Source organism: Bidens hawaiensis, unplaced genomic scaffold, assembly GCF_021521415.1.
Source record: "Bidens hawaiensis isolate Kalapana, Puna unplaced genomic scaffold, B.hawaiensis_p1.1 tig00031918_1, whole genome shotgun sequence".
In the NCBI taxonomy this organism is placed as follows: Eukaryota; Viridiplantae; Streptophyta; class Magnoliopsida; order Asterales; family Asteraceae; genus Bidens; species Bidens hawaiensis.
In genome coordinates, this window is record NW_027505229.1 from 11,122 (window position 1) to 35,479 (window position 24,358).

At 43.2% G+C, this 24,358-nt stretch overlaps 1 long non-coding RNA gene and 1 pseudogene across 2 annotated transcripts; both read right to left on the bottom strand.

The window, feature by feature from the left end:
• Nucleotides 1–19,843: 19,843 nt before the first annotated feature.
• Nucleotides 19,844–20,857, bottom strand: LOC143611674 (2,3-bisphosphoglycerate-independent phosphoglycerate mutase-like; annotated as a pseudogene). The gene is made up of 5 exons (XR_013149808.1): nt 20,736–20,857; nt 20,551–20,646; nt 20,311–20,463; nt 20,035–20,216; nt 19,844–19,928 (listed from the first exon to the last, which is right to left on the bottom strand). The product of XR_013149808.1 is annotated as a 2,3-bisphosphoglycerate-independent phosphoglycerate mutase-like (transcript).
• A 10-nt stretch (nt 20,858–20,867) lies between these two features.
• LOC143611673 (uncharacterized) lies at nt 20,868–21,516 on the bottom strand. The gene is made up of 3 exons (XR_013149807.1): nt 21,476–21,516; nt 21,058–21,208; nt 20,868–20,965 (listed from the first exon to the last, which is right to left on the bottom strand). It is a non-coding gene; the product is annotated as an uncharacterized LOC143611673 (long non-coding RNA).
• Nucleotides 21,517–24,358: the final 2,842 nt, after the last annotated feature.

Consider the following 24,358-nt stretch of genomic DNA (forward strand, 5'->3'; position numbering starts at 1 on the left):
AAAGGTGGTGGTGATTTCAAAGGATTTAAGGTAAGCCTTGTTTAACTCTTCACATTATTATTATTATTAATGTCTATCATGATATGTTAATCATTTATTTAGTTGTTCGTTCTTTATACGTATGTGAAGAGGTAGGTTCCAGCAGAGCCCAGTTGGACCCGCAAGACTCACCTTGAAGACGGACTTCTGCGCAAGGACCAATTGGTTCCGCAGGACCAACCATGCTCAGAGATGAAGACCTTACGCGCAGTACGCCATCTGTTCCCGCAGGAAAAGCCTCCCAATGGTGAAGTACCCCGCCTGTTCCCGCAGTTGCGGATACAAGCCATCAGGGAAGGCTACCCGCACTAATAGCAAGGCTACACGCACAAGGCACTAACTCAATAATTCAGTGTCACCTGAAGAAGGAATGAGCAAGGCGGGAATACTCCCGCCCAAATGAGCCAGTCCGTACGCTTCTGGAAGATCTTTTGTACTATACCTGCCAAGGTATGGACAAAATAGACAAGATCTGACCAAAGCAGCCCATGAACCAATCACAGGGTGACAGCTCACCGACAACAGTACGAGGAGCACGCTCTAGTACAAAATGTCACTATCAGCCGCTGCCTACTCACCAACCCTTGTCGTGGCACGTACATAGCCTGCAGTTGGTGGAAAAGGAATAGTACACAGCCGGCGGAAAAGGAATAGTACACAGCCGGCCATGTCACTATCAGCCGCTGCCTACCCACCAACTACCAGCATGGCACGTGCGTAGCCCACAGTTGGTAGAAAAGGAATATTATACAGCTGGCTGTACCTGCTTGGAAACCTACCTTCGGCTATAAATACTCCAACACCTTGGAACGGTATCATTATCTTGTATCTTATCTTCACTAGCTATTTCTCTTAATATACACTTATATTCAGAGCAATCTAGTCTGATTCTCACGCCGGAGGGTGGTCACAAGGAGGAACCCCCCCTCTCAGTGACGAGCTCACGGTGTCTGTTTTGCAGGTCATCTGAAGAATAACCATCTTTGTCGGAACTAACCCTCGTGGGAAACATCTATTTAACCCCCAGATTATCGGTAATCTGCCCGGGGTCACTTAGTGTTTCTTCATTGGCGCCATCCGTGGGACAAAGCTAGAACTAATTTTCTCAGTTTTTTCAAAACCTCTGGAAAGATGGTTAAGGTTACTCCGGTGCCAAGGCTAGCGAGTGACCAAGAAACCCCGGTAACCACAACCCCAGCTACTGGGGGGAACACCGGCGAGTACACAAATTTTACGAACACTACCCCGGTTACCCAAGCCGGGGCAAGTGCAGTAAATAATCATCCCCGGGGATTCATTGATACCCAGGTGAAAAGACAACAGACGAGGCTCCCCCGCCAAACACTTGATTAAGTTAAAGCGTGGGCGGAAGCACGTCAGAAGAAATTCCAAGCTGAGTTGGATGAACGCTTACGTTCACTCTAGCAGGCTGACGAATTCGGAAGCACTCGACAACAGCTCAACATGAGCAATGAGTGCGAGTACTTGGACGATGATTGGGAGGAGTCCGACAGTGACGTAAACCCTCGCCATAGGGCGAAGGGAAAGCGCAAGGAAACGGACTTTCAATCAAGGAATTTTGGAGAAACCTTTAAACAAAGGAACGCGGGGGGAAACCCACGTGACTTCTCCAAAACCTTTAGACCAACTGTTGCAAATGCGGGAACGTCCAAATTTGCAAGGGACATTGCGGAAGCAATCGCCCCGAAGAGTGCCAAACAGATGCCCAACATCGGCACTTATGATGGTATATCCGACCCAGACGATCACTTGAACAGATTCATAGCGGGGGCAACCGTCAGCAACTGGACGGAACCCACGTGGTGTTATATGTTCCAGATGACGCTGGTTGGAGCGGCCAGGGCATGGTTTGATCGTTTACCGGTCCATCACATCTATGATTGGGCGGACTTTCAACACAAGTTCAGCCAACACTTCAGTAAACGGAGGAAATATACTGAAGAGCAGTGGACGATCCTCAACTGTGTTAGAGAGGAGGATGAATCCTTACTAAACTTCATCACTCGTTTCAACTCGAAAAAGCTGAGTCTGGGCACAATAAGCGAAGATCTTGTTCGCGCCGCTTTCATCCAGGGCGCCGAATACCCAGAGCTTATCCGCACGTTGACGGGTAAGGACGGCATGCCATCCACATGGGATGCCATCATGACGGCGGCCAAGCGCTTTGCCGAAACGGAGAAGCAACTGGGTAGGGATCTTCCCCAGAATACACACCTCTACACGCAGAGGACTAGAGAAAACAACGTTCGGACCGCCCGGCAAAACAAAAAGAGGAAGCTAGGTATTTGGCAGTCAAGGGTAAACTTTGACACCTCATCCAGCTCTCGCCCTCTAGTAGGCGGAAGGGATAATACGCACCCATCAAGCCGAAAACACCGGTGGACGCCACTCACCAAAAGCGTCACGGAGATATTTGCCACCGAAAAACTCCCATGGCCAAAAGCTCCAATGATCCGGCAGCGACCTAATGCGGATCAGAGCAAATCCTGTGACTTCCACGGGACAAAGGGTCACAACACTGAGGAGTGTACATCCTTGAAGGATATTGTTGAAACATTCGTCAAGGATGGAAGACTTACACACCTTGTGGCATCAATCAAGAATGGAGGGAGGAATGATAACCGATACAAGGGCAACGGATGAAAACCCGTTGACATCAGCATCCACATGGTTCATAGTAACATCAGAGGAAGAAAAAGATGAACGACAGAACCATGCGCGTGGAAGGAAGCTGAGGTGCGCTTCCCGCGAGTGCCAGGAGGACCCAGCAAAGAAGGCCCAATCGTCATCAAAAGCCAGCTGGGGCACTACATCACTTCCCGCACTCTTGCTGACAACGGCGCCTCGTCAACGGTTATGTACAGGTAGTTCTTCGACAAGCTAGACGACGAAGACAAGGAATGCCTGGAAACGGTCTACGCCTCGATGGAAGGGTTCGACGGCAGCACGAACACCCCCTGGGTATCCTATCTTTCCCCGTCATTCTCACGGACGGGAAACACTCCCGCACAGAAGACGTGGACTTCGTCGTGATGAGGAAGCCACACCACACATACGACACTCTTCGGGAGAGACGGGATGGCAAGATTCAATGCCGTGGTATCTTCAGTCCACGGCATGATGGGATGGCCAACAGCTGAGGGTGTAGCGATGATCACCGGTATTCCCCAGGTATGCATCGCATCTGTCTCATCTAAACCCAAACCAAAGATGGCTAAACCAACCATCACCGAACCAGAAAAATGGGCCCTCAATGGAAAATACCCTGACCAGGCTGTTACCATTGGCCCAACAATCACTGATCCTACGCGCACCTTACTCAAACGCTTACTACAGAAAAACGCTGACATCTTCGCGTGAACACCAGCTGACATGACTGGTGTACCTCGAAGTAAGGCAGAGCATAAGCTCAAGTGTGACCCGGCTTTTACGCCAGTCATTCAAAAGCGCAGAGTAATGGGGGCGGAACAAGCTAACGCGTGTAGAACCCAAGTCAAGGAACTCCTTGAAGCGGGCATCGTACGCGTTAGCAGATATCAAACATGGGTTGCAAATCCCGTTATGGTACCGAAATCTAACAAACAATGGCGCATGTGCATAGATTTCAAAGACTTAAACAAAGCATGCCCCAAAGATTGTTATCCGTTACCCGAAATTGATCTTAAGGTAGATTCGTTAGCACCGTTTCGCCTTAAATGCTTCCTTGATGCGTATAAGGGGTACCATCAAATCCACATGGCCATAGACGACCAGGACAAAACCGCATTTCGGACGCCCGATGGCACATTTTGTTATAAAATGATGCCATTCGGACTTAAGAATGCAGGGTCCACATACCAACGCCTGATGGACAAAGAGTTTCATGCCCAAATTGGGAGGAACTTGGAAGTCTACATGGATGACTTGGTCGTCAAAAGCCCTGAGCCAGAAGCGATGTTGAAAGACATCGAAGAAACTTTCAACACACTCAGAAAGATAAACATGAAGCTCAATCCGAGCAAGTGTTCCTTTGGGATGGAAGAAGGGAAGTTCTTAGGAGTCATCGTTACTAAAGATGGCTTCAGAGCGAACCCTGAAAAGGTCGAAGCCATTATCAAAATGGAATCACCTACTACCATCAAGCAAGCTCAGACACTGAATGGACGACTAGTTGCACTTAACCGCTTTTTGGCAAACCATGCGGATAGGTCGTTCCCATTCGTGTCCACATTGAGAAACTGTTTAAAGAAAACGCACTTCCGCTGGACACCAGAAGCGGAAGCAGCTTTTCAGGAAATTCGGTCACGCTTGATCGAACTCCCAACGCTCACAGCACCAGAAGCGGGGGAGGAATTAATCTTATACCTCTCCGCCACGGATAGAGCAACCGGGGCAGTCCTGCTAGTAGAGCGAAAAGGCATCCAGATGCCAATCTACTATGTTAGCCGTGTCCTAACAGACGTAGAAACTCGGTACTCTACCCTGGAAAAATTAGTCTTAGCACTTGTACATGCTTCACGCAAGCTAAGACGATATTTCCAAGGTCACCCAATCACCGTTCTCACCAACTTCAAACTTGCAAACGTTCAGGGCAAACCCGAATTGTCGGGACGCCTAGCCAAATGGGCAATAGAATTGGGAGAATACGCGATAAAGTACAAGCCGAGACCAGCCATAAAAGGCCAGGTCTTGGCCGACTTTATTGCGGAAGTCTCCGCTTCGCGGGAGAAAGAGTGCCAGGAGGAGGCTCAACCCTCCCCAGCACTAGACATCGATGATGTCTGGCGACTCTACACTGATGGAGCAGCCAGCAACGAGGGTTCAGGCGCAGGGTTGAAACTAACCAACCCAGCAGGCCAAGAATACACTTACGCTATTCGACTGGATTTTCCAAGTACGAATAACGAAGCGGAGTATGAAGCATTCTTGGCCGGGCTGAGAATTGCGCGTAAGATGGGAGTGAAGAACTTGGAAGCCCACGTGGATTCCATGTTAGTAGCCAACCAAATAAACAGGACGTACACGGCCGTGAACGACACAATGGCCCTGTACCTCGCACAAGCAAAAACCCTTATGCGCGATTTTAACGATTGTAAAGTCATACACGTCAAGCGTAGCGAAAACAAATCTGCGGATGCGTTAAGCAAGCTTGCATCATTAGCCTTCACCCACTTAGGAAAGGACATCCGCATTGAACTCCTTGGAGCACCATCAGTCCCGCACATGGAAATCTGTGTCATCCAAACCGGCACAGAAACATGGATGACACCAATAATAAATTACCTTGCGGCGGGTATACTACCAGAGTCAAAAACACAGGCAAGAAAAATACGCTGTAAAACACTGAACTATCAACTCATCGATGACATCCTTTACAGACGTAACTTTCTTGGCCCACTCCTAAGATGCGTAGACAACCAAGATGCTGGTTTCCTCCTAAGGGAAGTGCACGAGGGCATCTGTGGAGTACACGCAGGTCCACGCGCTGTTGTAGCTAAGCTAAACAACGCGGGATACTTTTGGCCGGGGATGCATACGGATGCGCTGGCATACATCAGAAAGTGTAGGGCTTGCCAACTCTACGCACCCAACACGCATCGCCCGAAGAATGAACTCGTTCCAGTCACCTCTTCATGGCCATTTCAGAAGTGGGCCATCGATGTGACAGGCCCATTTCCCACAGCAGCAGGAAACGTTCAGTTTCTAGTGGTAGCCATCGACTACTTCACCAAGTGGATAGAAGCAAAACCCTTAGCCCAAACAACCGCAAAACATATTAAAAAATTTATTTGGGAATTTATTATTTGTCGTTTTGGATTTCCACAGACTTTGGTGAGCGATAACGGCACCAACTTTGCTGACAAGAAGCTACAAAAGTGGCTGGAAGAACTTCAAATCACCCACACCTTTACCTCAGTGGCGCACCCGCAGGGTAATGGTGAGGTGGAAAGAGCAAATAAGAGCATCGTCGACGGCATAAAGAAAAGACTCTTGGAACACAGATCCGGCTGGGTGGACGAAGTTCCACACGTCCTTTGGGCAAACAGAACGCTGAAAAAGGCCCGTACGGGAGAAACCCCGTTCAGCCTCACTTATGGTACTGAAGCCATGGTCCCGGTCGAAATTGGTTTACCCTCACCAAGGGTCTTGATTCAGCCAGAAGACAATGATGCGGAAAGACGGTTAGACCTTATGTTAATCGAGGAACGCAGAGACTTAGCCGGAGCGCGTGAAGAAAACTACAAGCGACAAATGCAAAAATACTACAACACGCGGGTAAAACTCTGCAACTTCAATGTTGGAGACTACATATTGCGTAACAACGAGGCTTCGAACCAAGAGCGCCCAGGAAAGCTGGCCCCGGTCTGGGAAGGACCATACATTATCAAAGAAGTTTTGGGAAAGGGCGCATACCGGCTCGAAAGGCTCGATGGCACTCCCATCCCAAGAACATCGAATGGAGCTCAATTACGCAAATGTTACATGTAGATCAATTCCAAACTTGTAAAGAAAAGGCCTAGAGCCACTTCTAATGGAAATGATTCTCCTTTATCACATTGTGTTGATAGCCTTACCTTTATACTTATGAACTTCCCACACTGATATGCCGGTATTCACCGCATAAATAAGTATGGGAAGAAGTAAGTCGTTGCGTGTGGAAGGCGGCAAAACCCGCATAAACACAACGGAAAAAATTTCTACGGAAAAGATGAGGAAAACCTTCACGCAAGTCAGTTATAGGTGAAGTTTGGTCATCCCACTAAATGAAAGTGACGGTCTTACCCGCACAATCATGATAGAGGAAACTGAACATTAACCTATTGACAACCGCGCGTCGAAAGGTTAACTTATTCAAAACACTTAGAAAATTTCTAAGGAAAAGATGAGGAAAACCTCCACGCAGGTCAGATATAGGTAAAATTTAGCCATCCTACTAAGTGAAAGTGACGGTTTTACCCGCACAATCACGAAAGAGGAAGCAAAACTTTAACCTATCATCTGCCACGTTGAAAGGTTAACTTATCCAAAGTACTTAAGAAATTGCTAAGTTAAACTAGAATATGCATGAGCAAAACATATAAGGTTTACAAGGCAATGCATTAACAAAAGATTTATATTCCATAAAAATTTAAGTATTACAAGAATGGCCGGGCACATACCCGCATACAAGAATATAAATCTATACAAAAATAAAAATCTATTCCAACGGTGGAGAGGGATCTAAAGGCTCAAGCTTCAGGACCACTCCCACTTGAACCCGTACCATCAGTTGAGTGTGGCGGTTCAAGGAAAGCCTTGAGAATAGCTAGCCCATCATCAGCAGCGGTAATCTCGTTCACCTTCTCCACCACCGGATGCGGGAAAGCAGCATACTGGTTCACTGCTTGGTCATAAGCAGCTTCAGTATCTACGTCATATAGAGGGAAGTTGGAAGGCGGGATGCCTGTAACATCCCGAAATTTAACCCGGTGACCAAAAATCTATCTTTCGTAAATAAATGATATTTTCATTATTTTAAAAGATTTCAGATATTTTATTTAAAGTTATCTTATAAAAGTTTTTAGAAAAATGTTTCGTTTTATAAATTTTATGAACTCGACCCGTCTTGACCCGTAGGAAAACCAACCCGAGCCAAAACCCGAACCCAAGAAACCGAGTATATAAACGTAAGTTCAAGACAACTCCCCCATTTTCTCTTCTTCTCTCCCACTCCCACACCCAAACGCTCTCATTCTAGAGAGAGAAGCTAGAGAGAGAAAGTGTTCAAAACGCAAATCCGAGCCCGGAATCTTGTAGCAATTCGTTTTTGGTAAGTCCCTCTCGAAAATCATCCGTTTTCATAACCATTTTCGGCCTCAAATCGAGCAAAAACACCCATTTTCGTTTCTAGAGTTTTCGGGTCAAAAACCGTCTTGTTTTGGTGTCAAAATGCAGGTCTTTGTGTATAAAAACACTAGGAATCATTAGTTCTTTCAATCCCGAGCATTTCCATGTCAAAAACTTCGATTTTGGGTGAAAAATCATGAAAATCGCGAAATCCCGTAGGTTTCTCCGTCGCCCGGCTTGAAGGCGTCGACTCAGGACTCATTCGGTCGAACCAGTCAACCGAACCAGTCCATTCGACCGAATAGGGAAGCAACCGAATGGTCTCCACCTCATTCGACCGAATGAGCTTCGTATTCGACCGAACGAGTGTCTATTCGACCGAACAAGTGCCATGTTCGACCGAACGAGTTTTCCCAGCTGGTTCGACCGAGTGTGTGTCTAGTTCGATCGAGTGTGCCTCAGATTCGACCGAATGTGTGCCTATTAGACCGAATCAAGCCAGAACCAAGCTGTTTTCGTCTTTAAAACCTAGTTTTTGCTCGAGGTCGCGTAAGCTCGTTTTCTTAGACTTATAACGCGTTGTTAACCTTATATATATGTCAAATTCTAGGCTAAGGAGATCTATTGTAGCACCATCCTAACCCGAGATCAAGGTGAGTTCATAACCCCTTTTTAACTGTATTGCTTTATCAAACCACGGGGTGGAAATATGCAAAAACACTTTACTTCAAAACCTTTACACACTGTTTTCTCTGCTTTTACTCGCTTTCACTTATAACTTAACGTAATGTAAGCACTATCACAATTACTTTACTTACTCTACAAATTGTATTACTCTATGAACTGCTGCTCTATGAACTGTTGCACTATACATGTTCGCTCTACGCGCTATTGCACTATGAACTATATGCTCTCTACACTGTTGCTCTATGAACCACGGCCACTATCACGACTGCTTTGGGTATCCTGCGGGACCCATGTAAGTCTCGCTCCACTACTGACTCAACGGCCTTGGATTCTGTGTGAATCCATGTAAGTCTCGCCTCTCTCTCGCGTGGCCTCTTATGTGTATTATGTGTTATTACTTGCTCTTTTGGTCTATCTGTTATGTGCAATTATCTCGAGTATTATGAACTATTGCGTTGCCTCACACACATCGTAACTCTGGACTCTCCTCTCCACTCAATGACCCACGTGCACGCTTTTCGCGCACTATTATGAACTGTAATGATCCATGTACCCGCACTACGCTTTTACTTATGATCTGTCTTCTCACTTTGGATTTATAAACCAAAAAGCACAACAAAATATGCTGTAGGAGTGGTGGGTTAGCCGCTGGTACACCCTATATATAAACCCCTACAACCTATTTTGGTGCGCTTGTTCTTTTTCTAACTATTTTTCCTAAAAACCGGGATCATACTCAAACATGGTAGAACAAGTTGTAGGAGTGGTGGGTTAGCCGCTGGTACACCCTATATATAAACCCCTACAACTTGGTCTAGCATGCTTGTGTATGAAATCCCTTTTTCTTTTTACCACAAACTTATGTTCTCACTCAACTATTTTTGTAGTTGACGTTTTCCTGCATATTTTTAGGTAATGCTGATAGATGAAGAACAGGGATTTCTAGATGGCCTTAGGAGAAGACCGAAGGCGTAGTACTAGATTTAGTATCTGTTGGACGATTGTGGTGTTATTTGCATCTTTTGAACAATGTAACTTGAATATTTATGTATGCATTTCATTTAGACTCTTAACCTGTGTTATGGCTTATTCAATCTGCGACTTCGTCCACGCCCTTGGCTTTCCGCCTTTGGCCGGGGGTGTGACAATGCCCTTCTCAACAAACCCTAGACCAAGCAGGAAGCCAGCCTTTTCCCCATCCTCATGAGAAGCGTTGAGGGCTGCGCTCACGGCATCGTCATAAGATGTGTTCGTAAGAACCCGATGCACAACCTACAAAACAGAAGTATATCAAAAACTCTTCTAAGTGTAAGGAAAAGCGTAAAGAAGTTATGAAGCTGCACATACCTGCGACAACGCTTCTCGTAGAAGCCATTCCTTGGTAACCAGAGCCTCCCGGAGGGCAGCTTGAGCTTCATCACGGGCGCGTTCGGCTTCGTTTTTAGTAAGGTTGGCAAGCAACACATCTTTAGCTGCAGCCTCTTCAACGCCCTTCAGCTTACGCTCAGTGTGGTCAAGCATGCCCCTCTGGTCCAAGATCTCTTGGAGCTTCTTGGCGTCTTCCATGGCCAAGGCATCATGAGCCTGCTGGAGCCTCTCGAGTTTGGCTTTAAGTTCCTCATTCTCGGTGCGTAGAGGCTCAGCAACAGCTTCAGCCTTGGTGGCCCTCTCAGTTGCGTTCCGTGCAGTTTCCTTAGCCAACCGAAGCTGTTCGTTAACAGCTTGGGTAGCCTTGGAACGGGCCTCCAGCCGGCCTGAACTTCAACCTCGAGGGCCTTGAAGGCCTTCTCCTTTTCCGCAGCAACGGCGGCGAGCCTCTTATTCTCCTCCCGGATAGCCCGCGCCTGAGCCACTTCCAGGCTACGCGCCGTCTTTAACTTGTCGTTTTCACGACAAAGCAGCTCAACGCGCGGCTGCATCCGGGCAAGGAGAATTCTAAGCTCATTGGTTAGCCTGCCCTCCTGGTAGCTAGCCATTGCCTCCCCCAACGCACCGCTTGGGGCGGCGTGGCGCGCCCATTCGACGCAATCCGCAGCAGTCCGGAGGGTCGTTCCCCGGCGGATACTCCACCGAGGAGCGTACACCTCGTTGGAATCACGAACTGCAATAAAACAAAAAACAGTTAGAGAAAAAAAAATGATAAAAGGGATATAAGGCCAAGATAACCCCACGCACCTGTAGGGTCGACAACAGGCCGATAGCCACCAAACCCATCACCTGAACCTAAGGGATATCCATCCAAAAGGTCAAGGAGACGGGAAGGAGGCAAAGATTGGCTAGACGCCCCAACCCCGAACATACCTGAAGGACCGGCCGCGGTCGCCGGCGCCGGATGAGGCATGGTGGAGGCCGCCGCGGTAGAAACCAACGGAGGTGAACTCACCGGAGGTGAACCACAACCGTGGCAGTCGCCGCGGAAGAACCCACAGAAGAAACCACCGCCGGCTCAGTGAAGGATTCCGTGAAGATGGCACTGACAGCTGGCGGGAATGATGTTACAGTTGGAACAGTTGCCTCAACGGGATGAGCAACTGAACCAATACTGCAAACAGGCATAGCCGCCTGGGTCATCGCCTCGGGTAGGTTGACCAAACCTACCGTCATGGGTCCAGAAACGCTCCTCCCCGCTCCACTCTGGAATGCGGTAGCATCCACGCCTGCACGAAGACAAGATATATAAGTATAATGGCGGAAAGATATGCAGTTAAAGCAAATGAAATTTATACTTACGAGTTCTCTTGAGCTTGAAGGATCGGATAGGCAGGGACGAACCCGATGGAGCCGGCCTCTTCACGCCGGTCACCGTCGTCGTACTAGGCTGCCCGGAGGTGACAGCTATCTCAACCTCCGGAACAGTGGTCTCACCACCAGGGTTCCCCGCCGCCTCCTCGCTTTCGGTCTCCGAGTCAGACCGGTTCCCCTGATCGGCAGTGGAGGCAACCTTCGCCTTGCCCTTCCCGCCAGCAGCCTTCTTCCTCGCGAAGAAAGGACCATCTGCGGATTCCTCATCAGAAGATGACAAAATTAGAGGAATTCCAGCAGAGGTTTGAGCATTGAGAGGGCGAGGGTTAAATAATCCCTTACCTGGCCGTGTGGCGCTCAGAATTTTGTGGCCTGGCGGGTAGGCCTCCACAAACCGATCCGCCGTTTGCTCAAGGATGGGCAACTCGTTCTCGTCAAGAGCACGAGTACCCAACCGAGCGGGACCACCGCTCTCCCGCGGCTGCAGAAGAGACTACAAGTTGTTTCCCTCTGAAAATAAAAAGAAAGAAATGGTTAGAACAAAAACCTTAAATTAGCAGATAATATGAAGCATACCGTAAGGGATAGAGTTCAAACCGTATTCGAGGACGATGGGAATCTGTGGCGCCTCTGCCCCAGCATCTTTCCACACCCGGCTCATGCCGAGCATCACCATCCCAGACTCCGCAAAGCGGTAAACCGGAGTCTGGATCTGGGAGATCTTGGAAAACCATTCCGCCTCCTGGTAGTTGGAGGCGTGAAGGCTGGGGAGTGCTCTCCCGTTCTTGAATGTCATCGCAACAGGGACGACACGGGCAGAGATGTAGAAGAACTCCCGCTTCCAAGACCGAAGACTGCGCTCGGTAGCACAGATCTTCAAACCCTTGATCCGGGTGACCAAGGTGTACCAGCCTTGGATGCATCTCCAGGAGTAGAAGGTCATCAGGCGGTCGACATGGGGCTCCACACCAAGAATGAGGCACACCCATTCAAAATGGCGGATCTTGGCGATCGCCATTGGGTGTACCTCCGTTAGGTGCACACCGTGTCTCTCCAAAACATGGTATACAAACTTCGTCAATGGGAACCTGAGATTCCCATAGACGAAGAATGCAGCATATACCCCTATCTTGCCTTTGGGGGCATCGTACACCGTCCGATGAGACGCAGGAAACTCAGGCTCGAAAGGCTCGAGCATGAACTTCCTGACGATGTACTGATAGAGGTCGACGGGAAGAGCACACTGGCACTCGCCAGCAGTACTCTTATCCTCCTTGTCAGAAGTGGACGATGGGTTCTCGATATACACGTCGGACTCTTCGGCGGTGACTTCTGGATCATGAGTAGAAGACATGTTTTACATGTAAAGAACGATTTCAGGAGAATGCTCGACAGAAAGTTAGAGTATTCGCCGGAAATCGTTTAGAAGAAGAAGAGAGAAGTGAAAGTGTGGATTAAGATGAACCCTCTCCCCCTTTATATACTCATCGCAATGAATGCGATGAATTTAATGCGGAAGAGAGAGGAAATCGCAATTGCAATGAAACTATGACACGTGGAAAAAGCAAGCTGGCAACAGCTGTTGACAGGACGCGCGGCGTAAACTTCGCACCCACGCGCCCGAAAACTCGCGCCCACGCGCCTGAAAAAGCGTCTGGAACAACCATATACTGTCACGTCGCCATAACTTCCTGCACGTTCTGAAACTGTCAGAAGAAACCGTCGGACGACACTAACGCCCCTTCAACAGTTTGGACTGTTCTTATCCTTTCACCAACTCTTCGAATTTCAAAAAAAAAAAAAAAATTCAAAAAGATTCAAAGATTCAAAAATAAGAGGGAATATACCCCCTTACCTTGGTGCCCAAGAAACCGTAAGACAAGTGCGGGTACAGTGTCAAGGCGAAACCCTTCACATACCTAGCACCTGCAGGGAATGGAAGCCAAGAATACCTTGGAAGTAAAGAAACTATAAGACGAGTGCGGGTACAGTGTCAAGGCGAAACCCTTCACATACTTAGCACTTGCAGGGAATTGAAACCAAGAAGGATCTTCTGGACCGTGCTTGCGGAAAGAGAAATAGCACCTCCGCATAGCGGGAAAGTTGAGAACTAGCTTGTTTGAAACTTCAAGGCGGAGTTGGTGGTTTAACATAACTGATCACTATGTCCGAAACTACCAAAACCTCGTGAAGAATCTATACAAGTGAAACTTAACGCTCCCGATGTGCGAAGGGGTTAAACACCTACCCGCATCACAACCAAAGATCAGGCAGAAAAGTCGGGAATTTCTGCGAGTGACATTAGGAAAACCGCGGGAAGAATCCCCACGGAAAACCTTAAAACTAAAAAGCCTTTCCAAAACCCCTTGCTTAAGTCCAAAAGTTCACCTCACTTATTAACAATTCATGAGAAGAACATTGGACTGGGGGGACTTGAAGAGGTAGGTCCCAGCAGAGCCCAGTTGGACCCGCAAGACTCACCTTGAATAGGGACGTCTGCGCAAGGACCAACTGGTTCCGCAGGACCAACCATGCTCAGAGATGAAGACCTTACGCGCAGTACGCCAGCTGTTCCCGCAGGAAAAGCCTCCCAATGGTGAAGTACCCCGCCTGTTCCCGCAGTTGCGGATACAAGCCATTAGGGAAGGCTACCCGCACTAATAGCAAGGCTACACGCACAAGGCACTAACTCAATAATTCAATGTCACCTGAAGAAGGAATGAACAAGGCGGGAATACTCCCGCCCAAATGAGCCAGTCCGTACGCTTCTGGAAGATCTTTTGTACTATACCTGCCAAGGTATGGACAAAATAGACAAGATCTGACCAAAGCAGCCCATGAACCAATCACAGGGTGACAGCTCACCGACAACAGTACGAGGAGCACGTTCTAGTACAAAATGTCACTATCAGCCGCTGCCTACTCACCAACCCTTGTCGTGGCACGTACATAGCCTGCAGTTGGTGGAAAAGGAATAGTACACAGCCGGCGGAAAAGGAATAGTACACAGCCGGCCATGTCACTATCAGCCGCTGCCTACCCACCAACTACCAGCATGGCACGTGCGTAGCCCATAGTTGGTAGAAAAGGAATATTATACAGCTGGCTGTACCTGCTTGGAAACCTACCTTCGGCTATAAATACTCCAACACCTTGGAACGGTATCATTATCTTGTATCTTATCTTCACTAGCTATTTCTCTTAATATACACTTATATTCAGAGCAATCTAGTCTGATTCTCACGCCGGGGGTGGTCACAAGGAGGAACCCCCCCTTCTCAGTGACGAGCTCACGGTGTCTGTTTTGCAGGTCATCTGAAGAATAACCATCTTTGCCGGAACTAACCCTCGTGGGAAACATCTATTTAACCCCCAGATTATCCGTAATCTGCCCGGGGTCACTTAGTGTTTCTTCAGTATGATTTGATATAAATGTTGACAAGTTACTCCTAAGCTATAAACTACATTCTTTGCATTGTTTTCCTTAGTCGATAATAATAATAATAATAATAATAATAATAATAATAATAATAATAATAATAATAATCCATGTATTGATATTTGATAGGATTGAAACCAATTCGTTGGCATGCTCAATATGTTATAAAGGCATGCTCAATATGTTATAAAGGTTATAATTTTTTTAGTATCATTATTATAAAATACAGTGGACATATTATTTTTAGAAATAAATTATGTCAAGTGGTAAAAGAGGAAAAAACGTGGATTCAAAGATGATATTTACCTTATAGTTAAATTTGTAACTTAATATATTGTTTTAGTTGTATGCTAAGGAGGTCTTCTAACTTTTGAAGAAACAAATACGCGTTTTATCAGATAAATAGTGTTTTCATCCCACCCCGCCACATAGATCCATTCACTTCTCATTGTATCCTAACACGTAGATCCGCCCGTGTTCTAATCCCATCCTTGCGCATGGATCCGACCTGATTAATATCAAGCGTGTAGCTAAAACTCAACCAAATAAGTATGTTAGTGTAGAAATTTAGCAATAAATAACATTTATTTCAAGTAATAAAACATACGATGTAATTTAGGTTAACAAGGCAAGTGAATTGTGATGACTTTTAAGAATAATTCCTTTCTAATTATACTATGCTTTTGTTAAAAAAAGTTATAATATGATTTACCAGGAATATTAATTATCATTAATGATCTTATTTAGGACAATTATTTTTAATGATTAATTCCCAATTTTAAAGATCTTTTTCCAATATTTTTTTTCATACCAAATTAGTTTTCATTTCAAAATTTATCTCACAGATGTTGAACTAATCTTGTGATTGTAGACTCCACAAGTCGACTAAGATGATTACATGTTTCTTGATTCTCCCGGTAAGTTTTCTTAGCGTCCGTTTGGTTCACATAATATTTTGTAATCTTTTTCATGTTCTTATTTATTTAACACCTTAAATTATATAAATTTGAATTTGCAGTCACTATTTGGGTTGGTGATTATTTGCTTACTAATCCCATTTTGGGTTGCAAATATAGAAGATGAAAAGGAAGTTGGTATAATGATGAATAAAACTCATCAAGAAATAGGGTTGGTTATAAAAAAGCCACAACTACATTGCTTCTAATGAATTCATCATCAACCAATTTAGCCAAAATTACCTTGGTGAAACCAATGCCACCTTCTCTCACATCCAAGCTAAGGTTTGCTTATCTTTTCCATTTACATAATTCATATTATTACTTTTAAAGCAATGGGAGTGACGAAACCAGAACTTTTTTTACCCGAGGGTCATCATAAAGCTCTATTATCTATCGGGTGCAACTATAATTTTCAAATAATACTTTTTCCTGAAGAAACTCATATTTTACATATAAAATTTCGACAAATTCTCATGATCGAGAGGTCAAAGAACCCTTTTCATCCCCATCTGGTTCCGCCCATGACTGGGGGGCACTAAAACGAACGCGGGGGGGGGGGGGGGGGGGGGGCTAAAATGAACGGGTTTCATACATAATAGTTATCTATTTTTTGAAGATTTTTTAAAACCTATTAACTAATGGAACCTTATTATTTATTTATTTTTTTTCTTAGTTTGATCGTTTTGATATTCCAACATAATGGTTTTGAAAAATAAATGTGACATGAATGATTAATTTGAAAAGGCTTAGTTTTTTAAGAAGCTTAGAAAGTTAATCTGATTAGACTTTAGATCTTGAGAAATATGAGAATTTTAATTCTTTTTCAATAATATGTAATATCTAATTCATTTTTAAAGTTTGTACCACTATATGCATAATTTTTTTTATGGTTCAATATAAACTTTCCAGAATACCAAGTTAAATATAAAATAATATGTTGGATATAGCTCAGTTTTTAATAAAATTGATAGCTGAATATATAAAAAAATAAATTAAATTAAATAAAACGTGTGTTAAAGTTTTAAAATTTTAAGTATTACATTTCATAAGAGAAATACTAAATTATCATTTAAATAAAACAGAAAAAGAAAAATAAATTAATATACATAGAAAGTGAAGTCATAAGTCATAATGTGGTATTTTTTTTACCAAATGTGGCTCCTTTAATATTCAAAGCACTATTAACTATACTCCGAGTGTCACAAATCTCATACATCTGAAAAGATGGCTTGTTTTTCGTATTATACTCGCAGGCGGACCAACAAATCTTTGATGTCTATTCAAATGTGTCATCTAATAAAAACCCGAGTGCCCGAATTAGTTATCCATGATAAAGTCAACACGTTGATTATGATACTGGAAACTTATATGGACAAGTAGTTTTGTTTCCTACTTTGGTTAATGAAACATGGTTACAACAAGCATTTGAACACTACAAATCATGGAACGATGATAAAAATCCCCATGTCTTGAACATAGCACGCATGGATAATATTGGAGTTGTCTCACTCGGGTTTGAGCTTAAATCTTTGTTAAATGTGTTTTCGGGTATTAAACCATTTGGTGGTGGTTTGTATTTGGCTACCAAAGATGGAAAAGTTGTGAGTGACAGGATCCCAAACACGTGTGGTGTTGTTGAAGAAAATGCAACGATATATCTCCAGATTTTGGAAGCAGGAGGGGAGAAAATCACAATGCGACTTAATTATGAAACGCCGAAAGCGTATTTTTTAACGTTGAAGGAACAAAATATGTTGCCTACCCTTCCTCACTTGACATTATTGGCATGCAAACGGTATGATTATTGTTTCTTAAAGAAACTTTCATTTGATTTTACTTATAGGGCTAATTGCATAAAAAGGTAGCACACTTTAACCTGCAGTTGTCGTTTTTGTGAATTATTCAAATATGCGGTTTCAGTCCAATAGTTTCAGTTTATGAATTTCAACCCTATGGTTTCATTTCACTTGTAATTAAACCCGAACCCACTAACCCCTTTAAGTCTGATCGTTAAGCTCATCAGCTGAGGGGTATTTTTGTCCTTTCCTCCCGAAATGAACTCCGGCCCTAATTCGCAAGCCCCCTCACGTAAGGGGTTAGGGTGTATTTGAATTAAAGAAAGGACAAAACCGCCCTTCACGTGAAGGGCACGATCATGTTTAATTACAAGTGAAATGAAATCACATAGATGAAAATCACAAATTTGAAACTAATAGACTAAAACTACATGTTTAGACAAACCAAAAGAACGGAAACCATACTTCACTCTTAAACCTAATTATATTTGCATACGCAAAAAACCTCAAACTTCTAAATGCTAATATCATTTATAAGAAAACAATGTACTTTCTCCATTTCTATATATAAAAAAAATGTCAGTCCAATTTTAATATGCGAAAGTTTCTACATTTTGTTATAAAGCAGATATTTATGAATAAATATTTGAAATAATAACTTGTTTCTACATTTTGGTATGTGTTACATTACCATACGATGAAGTGCAAAGCAAGATGCATCGAAATCTAGTTATGGCGTCAGTGCTTTTGTCACTAATGATCGCTATAGTCGTTATTTCTATCTTGTTAACGATGAAATCAACACCTAATGAAATGCGGTTAAGAACTGCTCTTATGAAACAAATGGAAGTAACACAACAACTAGAGAGAAAAAGCAAGAATCGAAGCGTTAACCGCAAGCCACAATATCCGAGCCTCGTTAGCAGCCATTAGCGGCGCGGAGCTAGCCACGGACTTAAGGATCGTGGAATCGTCTACAAAGTATCTTTAGGGCAATTATTATTATTATTATTAAAAGAATGGTTAATTTGGGTAAAAAAAAGTTTGCAAATAGGTTTATTTGAGTTAACTCAAATTACATAGCCGGTCATTTGCAAATGGGTTATTCGGGTCAACCCAAATTATATGACTGGTCATTTTTGTTAAAATATGGGGTAACATTATTACAAATGGTGTTTTATTTGGGTAACTCAAACTACACAATGAGCCATTTACAGTTGAGATCTTTTGGGTCAACTCAACTAGTCAATATGTCTTTTATTTCATCATTATCTAGGGGTGTTAAATAAGTCGTGTTTGCAAGTCCACCCCTACACAAACTTGAGCTCAAAAATCGTGTAAAGACATGTGAACCGAACACTTTAAATTTATGTTGACGGATGGAACTATGGTTAACCGGCTTCCTTGTTCTCATTTTTACCACTCTCCGTGTATTAAACCGTGGTTGAGTTCACATAATACTTGCCCGTTGTGTCGGTTTGAGTTCCCGACTGATGACGTGGACTATGAGAATATGAAAGAAAGCGAGAACCGTGTGCCCGGAGTTCAAGAAATTCAACCGGATAATAATAATAATAATAATACGTTGTTTGAAGGGGATGGGGGTGAAGAAATCATGACTAACAAGTGCGGTTTAGGAACAGGCGGAAGACGGTGGTGGCTTGTGGTGGCACCGGTGGTGAGTTTGGTGGAGATTGGTCTGGCATTGTGGTTGGGTAACCCTGGTGCTATTAAGAGTCCTGGTTCAAGGGTGGATAGAAGAAGTAGGAGATTATGAGTTTTGTGGATTTGGTTTGTTGGTTTTTGTTTGTTTGTTTGTTGTTTTTGGTTTTGTGGTTATTTTGATGCAACATTAGATGAATGAACGGTTGATAAGATTGAGCATATACAAAGTAACATATCTATTTTGTCCCAGTCAATATTAACTGTCTTTGTTTAATATTTGATACAGAGGCACACATCACACATTTGCTGGTCATAAAAAAAACATTAAATGGCAGATTGGGATGTTATTAGTATGCATTTGAAGTTTTTTACCATGCATAGAAAAATAAACTCTTTCACGGATTATTTTTTTGCTATAATACCACCAGAAAAAAAAGGTATTAACCACCAGGTCTATAACATTTTGCACTAGGTTCCATGGTTATACTAAAATCAACAAAACAAGTGTTTTGTACATTCTATTCCCCTTGTGTTCTCGCAAAAAAGATGACTTTTAGTCAAAAAATCAGCAAGCTTAACGGTCTTACCATTTAGTCAAAGTCAAAGACATACCTGATGCCAGAAATCAAAAAAAATTAGCAACTAATAACCACCCCTAATGGCCACATTCGACTGTACAATAATAGGCATCACGCGTCATCTGCATCACTTCCACCAGCCTGAACTTCTTGCCCAAGCACATACATGCTTCCATCGGTCCCCAAAACCTTAAACCTGCGCAAAAGCCCGAATAAAAGTCAACATATTTTCTCAGGACAGTTGACCAAATGAATGTATGAAAACGTAAAATTTACACAAATTCAAATGTGAACTTGCATACCTCTCAAGAAAAAATTTCCCTTCCTTGTATATCTGTATTTTCTCACCGGTATGACCTACTATGTCTCCATTTGCATCAGGCGCTACAAACTCATGCAGATTCATCACAGTCGCAGCCACATTAGCTAGCCCGCCACTTGGCACATCCGCTGCTAATCTGTGCCCACCAATGGCAATCGGCACCTGATTATTACAATTCAAATAATTATCATTTCCACATGCTGGTTTATAACCCCTTGATTCATCAAGAAAAGCGAGAAAATTTAAAATTGCTTACCGGCTGAAGAGTGTGTGATGTGAGAATCTGGACCGCACCGTCTTTGAGAATAGGCTCGCCCTTCTTGTTTCTTTTAACCATGTCTTCAGCATTACCGTAATCTGCAGTCACGACAAATATTCCGCCCACTTGTTCTACCGCATCGATGATCATCTGTCACCCACACACAGTCAGAATAAACGATTACTTTCTAGGAAAAAAAAGATATTACATAAACAAGTTGATAAGATGGTCTTTTACCTTAACAGCTTCATCAGCAGCCTTGCAGGCCACGACAGTAGCCTCAACATCACCGGTATGACCAACCATGTCTCCATTTGGTATGTTCACTCGCACCTAAAAAACACACCGAACAGTTTATTAAAGCATATTTCTTAAAGTATATATATTCATATATCTTTCTGTTTGATATGCATCATCATTACCTGGTCAAACTTTCCACTGAGGATAGCATCACGGGCCTTCTCACCAATCTCTAAAGCTTTCATCAAGGGTTGAACATTGAAGGTAATTCCACTATCACTGGAATCTCGACATATTCTTCCATATCGGAATTGAAACCGACACTTGAACCGTCTAATACATCATGACCATCAGTAAGCACGTGAACACGTATCCTCTTGGCGCCACGTTGGCTAGCTCCTCTGAGCAACAACTGCAAACCGACAATACACATTAATGATAAATATGCAGGTTATAAACCATTGAAGGCTAAGTAATGAATACTTATTGTTTATCCGCGTATACCTACAACTGATCAAGACGAGAGTGCACACCACCATCGCTCATCAGTCCAATAAGGTGCAAGGTGTTGGTTGCAAAAGATTCCTTGATGTAATTAAAACCTTCATCTTCGAATATTTTTCCAGAGGCAAGAGCAAGATCAACAAGTTTTGCACTACAAGAATGAAACAACGATTCATAAGTAAATATTCAAAGCTTGAACAAATCACAAATGTACAGACTTTCTTCGTATTAATATTAAAAGAGTATATATTATTCTTTTGTATTTTAAAAAACCAGAAATCTATATAGTTTAAGGTGTTTACCAATAATGGTGATATATCAAAGCATGTAATCTACTAATATCCCTCTAATAAGGTCTTGCTTAAAAAACATATTAAATGGGATAGTTGGGAGTAAAATGAAGAAAATTTAAGATTACCCTTGAGCAAAGATCCTTCCAGCACCAAGAGCATTGTGTCCGAAATGACAATGAGCAAAGAAGTCGGCGTAAACAATGATTTTACCATGAGGAGCGTCTGTTGGGAATTTCGGTTTAACTGGTTGCTTGTCGTGCAAGGTTAAGTAACGGCTTTTGGAGTGGTTAATTATGAATAATATGTTTGTGATTTAATTATTAGGGATCATTATCATGTCATAAATTATCTAGCATCCTATACAAGTTAGGTTAAGATGTTTACAATCCTAGTCGTAGTCTAAAATATTGGATTTTAATAATCCAAACTTTGACATATTGGCCTATATTAATCTCAATTTAAAAAATTCACTAAGTTAATCTCAACTTTCATCCTATTGGTCTTCATTGAAGCTTTTCTTAGCGGTAACTACCAGATTAGTTTTAGGGCAATATATGTCATTTCTTTAAATTGTAGAAGATAAATGAATAATGTAATTAAACTTAAAAACTCACCACCACAGCCACCGCCACTGCTTGCATTCCTTTGGGCTCGCAAACCATGCCTCGCAACAACCGGCTCGCACATGAGCCATCAGCATACAAATGGGTTTTAGTTTGGACTTGGGCTTGTTTTTTCGATTAGAGTTCACATGGCTCAAGGCCTGGTTATTAATTCTTGCTATTTGGACCAGGCCCAACCCCCCACTCCAGACTTTGCTTGGATGAGTCTCCAACTCCTATATTAAACTAGTTATTTTACCCAGTGCGTTATGCCAAGGCAGTTGACAAAACTTCAACGTTGAAACCCCGACATTGGTAAAACCCGATGGTTACGATGATGAGTTTGACGCGAATTCAGTCAGTATCGGTTACGCTCGTTTGGGTATAAGCATCGTTGTCAAAGTTTGAGCGTTAAAACCAAAAAATTAATTTGTCAAATTAACATATAACAAAACAAAATATTTAAAACAAGGTTTATTTAATCGCCAAACCTAGGAGGTGGAAAGCACAAGTGTTTTCGGTCTCGGTCATTGTGGCAGTATTCGACACAAATTTAGTCGTTTTGATTACGCTCGTTACGGTACTAGAGCAAAAAAAATCTAAAATGTATAAGTAAATATGAATGTGGACCAATGGGCAGGGGGTCAGACGGTAAATTTGTTTGTTGGCAAAACCCGAGCGTTGACAGTCACAGACGTTGAAGCTACGAGTCTACTCGAACTTGATCGTTTTCCGTCAATTCGGTATGGTATCCGAACTAAAAGAAAAAGAAATAATGACATTTGTTCGTTTTTAACCTGTTTGACTGTGAAACTAGAGGTAGCAATTTTGACACGACATGAAATTGTTAGTTTTGGGTTGACATATCTATTCTGTTTAAAAACGTCTTGTGATCGGGATACCATCACCTTTGACAGAAAGAGTTTTGCCATTTTGAAGGGGAATACGTACATTATGTTATTATTTGCACCGAAATGGTGACTTCCATTTAGGGTTGTGTTCAAGCGTTTTCAAAGTGCCAAGACAAGTTCAAAGAAGTCCAAAGTCTATTTTTTAATCTTGACACATTTTTCAAAAGTTCACATAATCATCTTAAATGAAAATGTGAATTTTAAAGCACTATTTACCTACTACCTTAAAAACCCTTTTTTAATGCCTCAAGACATTAAATTTGCGTATTGATGCGTAGAGAAACATAAAACATGTTTATATGTTTAATACTTTTAATCATTACACATTACATTTAAAAAGGTAAGATGCATTTTTTTTTGTTAGGCTGAGGGGTGTGGAGCGTGAGAAAGGGCGCAAGAGGACAGCCGCTCGCGCCCCGGGGCGCGAGCACCACACCACCGAGGCGCGAGAGGGGCGCGAGAGGGGCGCGAGCGCGGAAAAAGAGGCAGGCGCCAGGGGGTTCGCGGGACAGGTTGAGCGTGAGGGGCATGGGGAATGGTGAAAAGAGCCGTTTGAAAGCTTAAATGAGCCGTTGGCTCTTAATTTTAAAAAAAAAAAAAATTTTTCTACTCCTATATATTACCCATTTTATACAACACTTTAACACAACTTCAAAAAACACCAAACTTACCCATTTCTTTATACAACACTTCCTATATATTACCCATTTCTTTCAAACTTTTTTAAAAAAACCTTTACAAAATCCTATATAATACCCCTAAATCAACCCATTTTTACCATATCAAACACAACTTCAATCTCCAAACAACCCATCGTCCCATTTTTTTTTTAAAAAATAATGTCGTCGTACTCGTCTGATTCCGACTCCTCCGAAGAGGATGATTTGCTTCTTCATGTAGGGGGAGTTTTGACCGCAGCCGTGGTAAATCTCTTGCAAAATCAAGCCCATCAACCCCGACTCCCGAGGGTTAGAGCACCACCTCGTGATCGTGATCGATCGGGTGCTAACGATACTTTGATGAGGCATTATTTTAGCCCTCAACCGGTATACGCGGGGTCGGATTTTCGAACTCGTTTTCGAATGAGCAGGCAATTGTTCACGCGTATAGCGAGTGATTTAGAGGCACGGTATCCCTTTTTCCAACAAAGGGAGGATGCTAGGGGTCTTCCCGGTTTTACCCCTCTTCAAAAATGCACGGCTGCTATCCGTCAACTAGCGTACGGCATCTCGTCGGACGCTTTGGATGAGTATTTACAGATGTCGAAAAGGGTTGCACGTGAATCCCTTCATTTTTTCTGCCAAGGTAAAAAACATTAATTTTACTTTTTATTAAATATTTATTACATTTTTTAATATATATTGTACGTAGGAGTCATATCGACTTACGCTCGGAGATATCTGCGTAAACCTACAACATATGACATCCAACGCATATATGAGGTGCACGCAGAAAAACATGGTTTTCCTGGGATGCTAGGTAGCATCGATTGTAC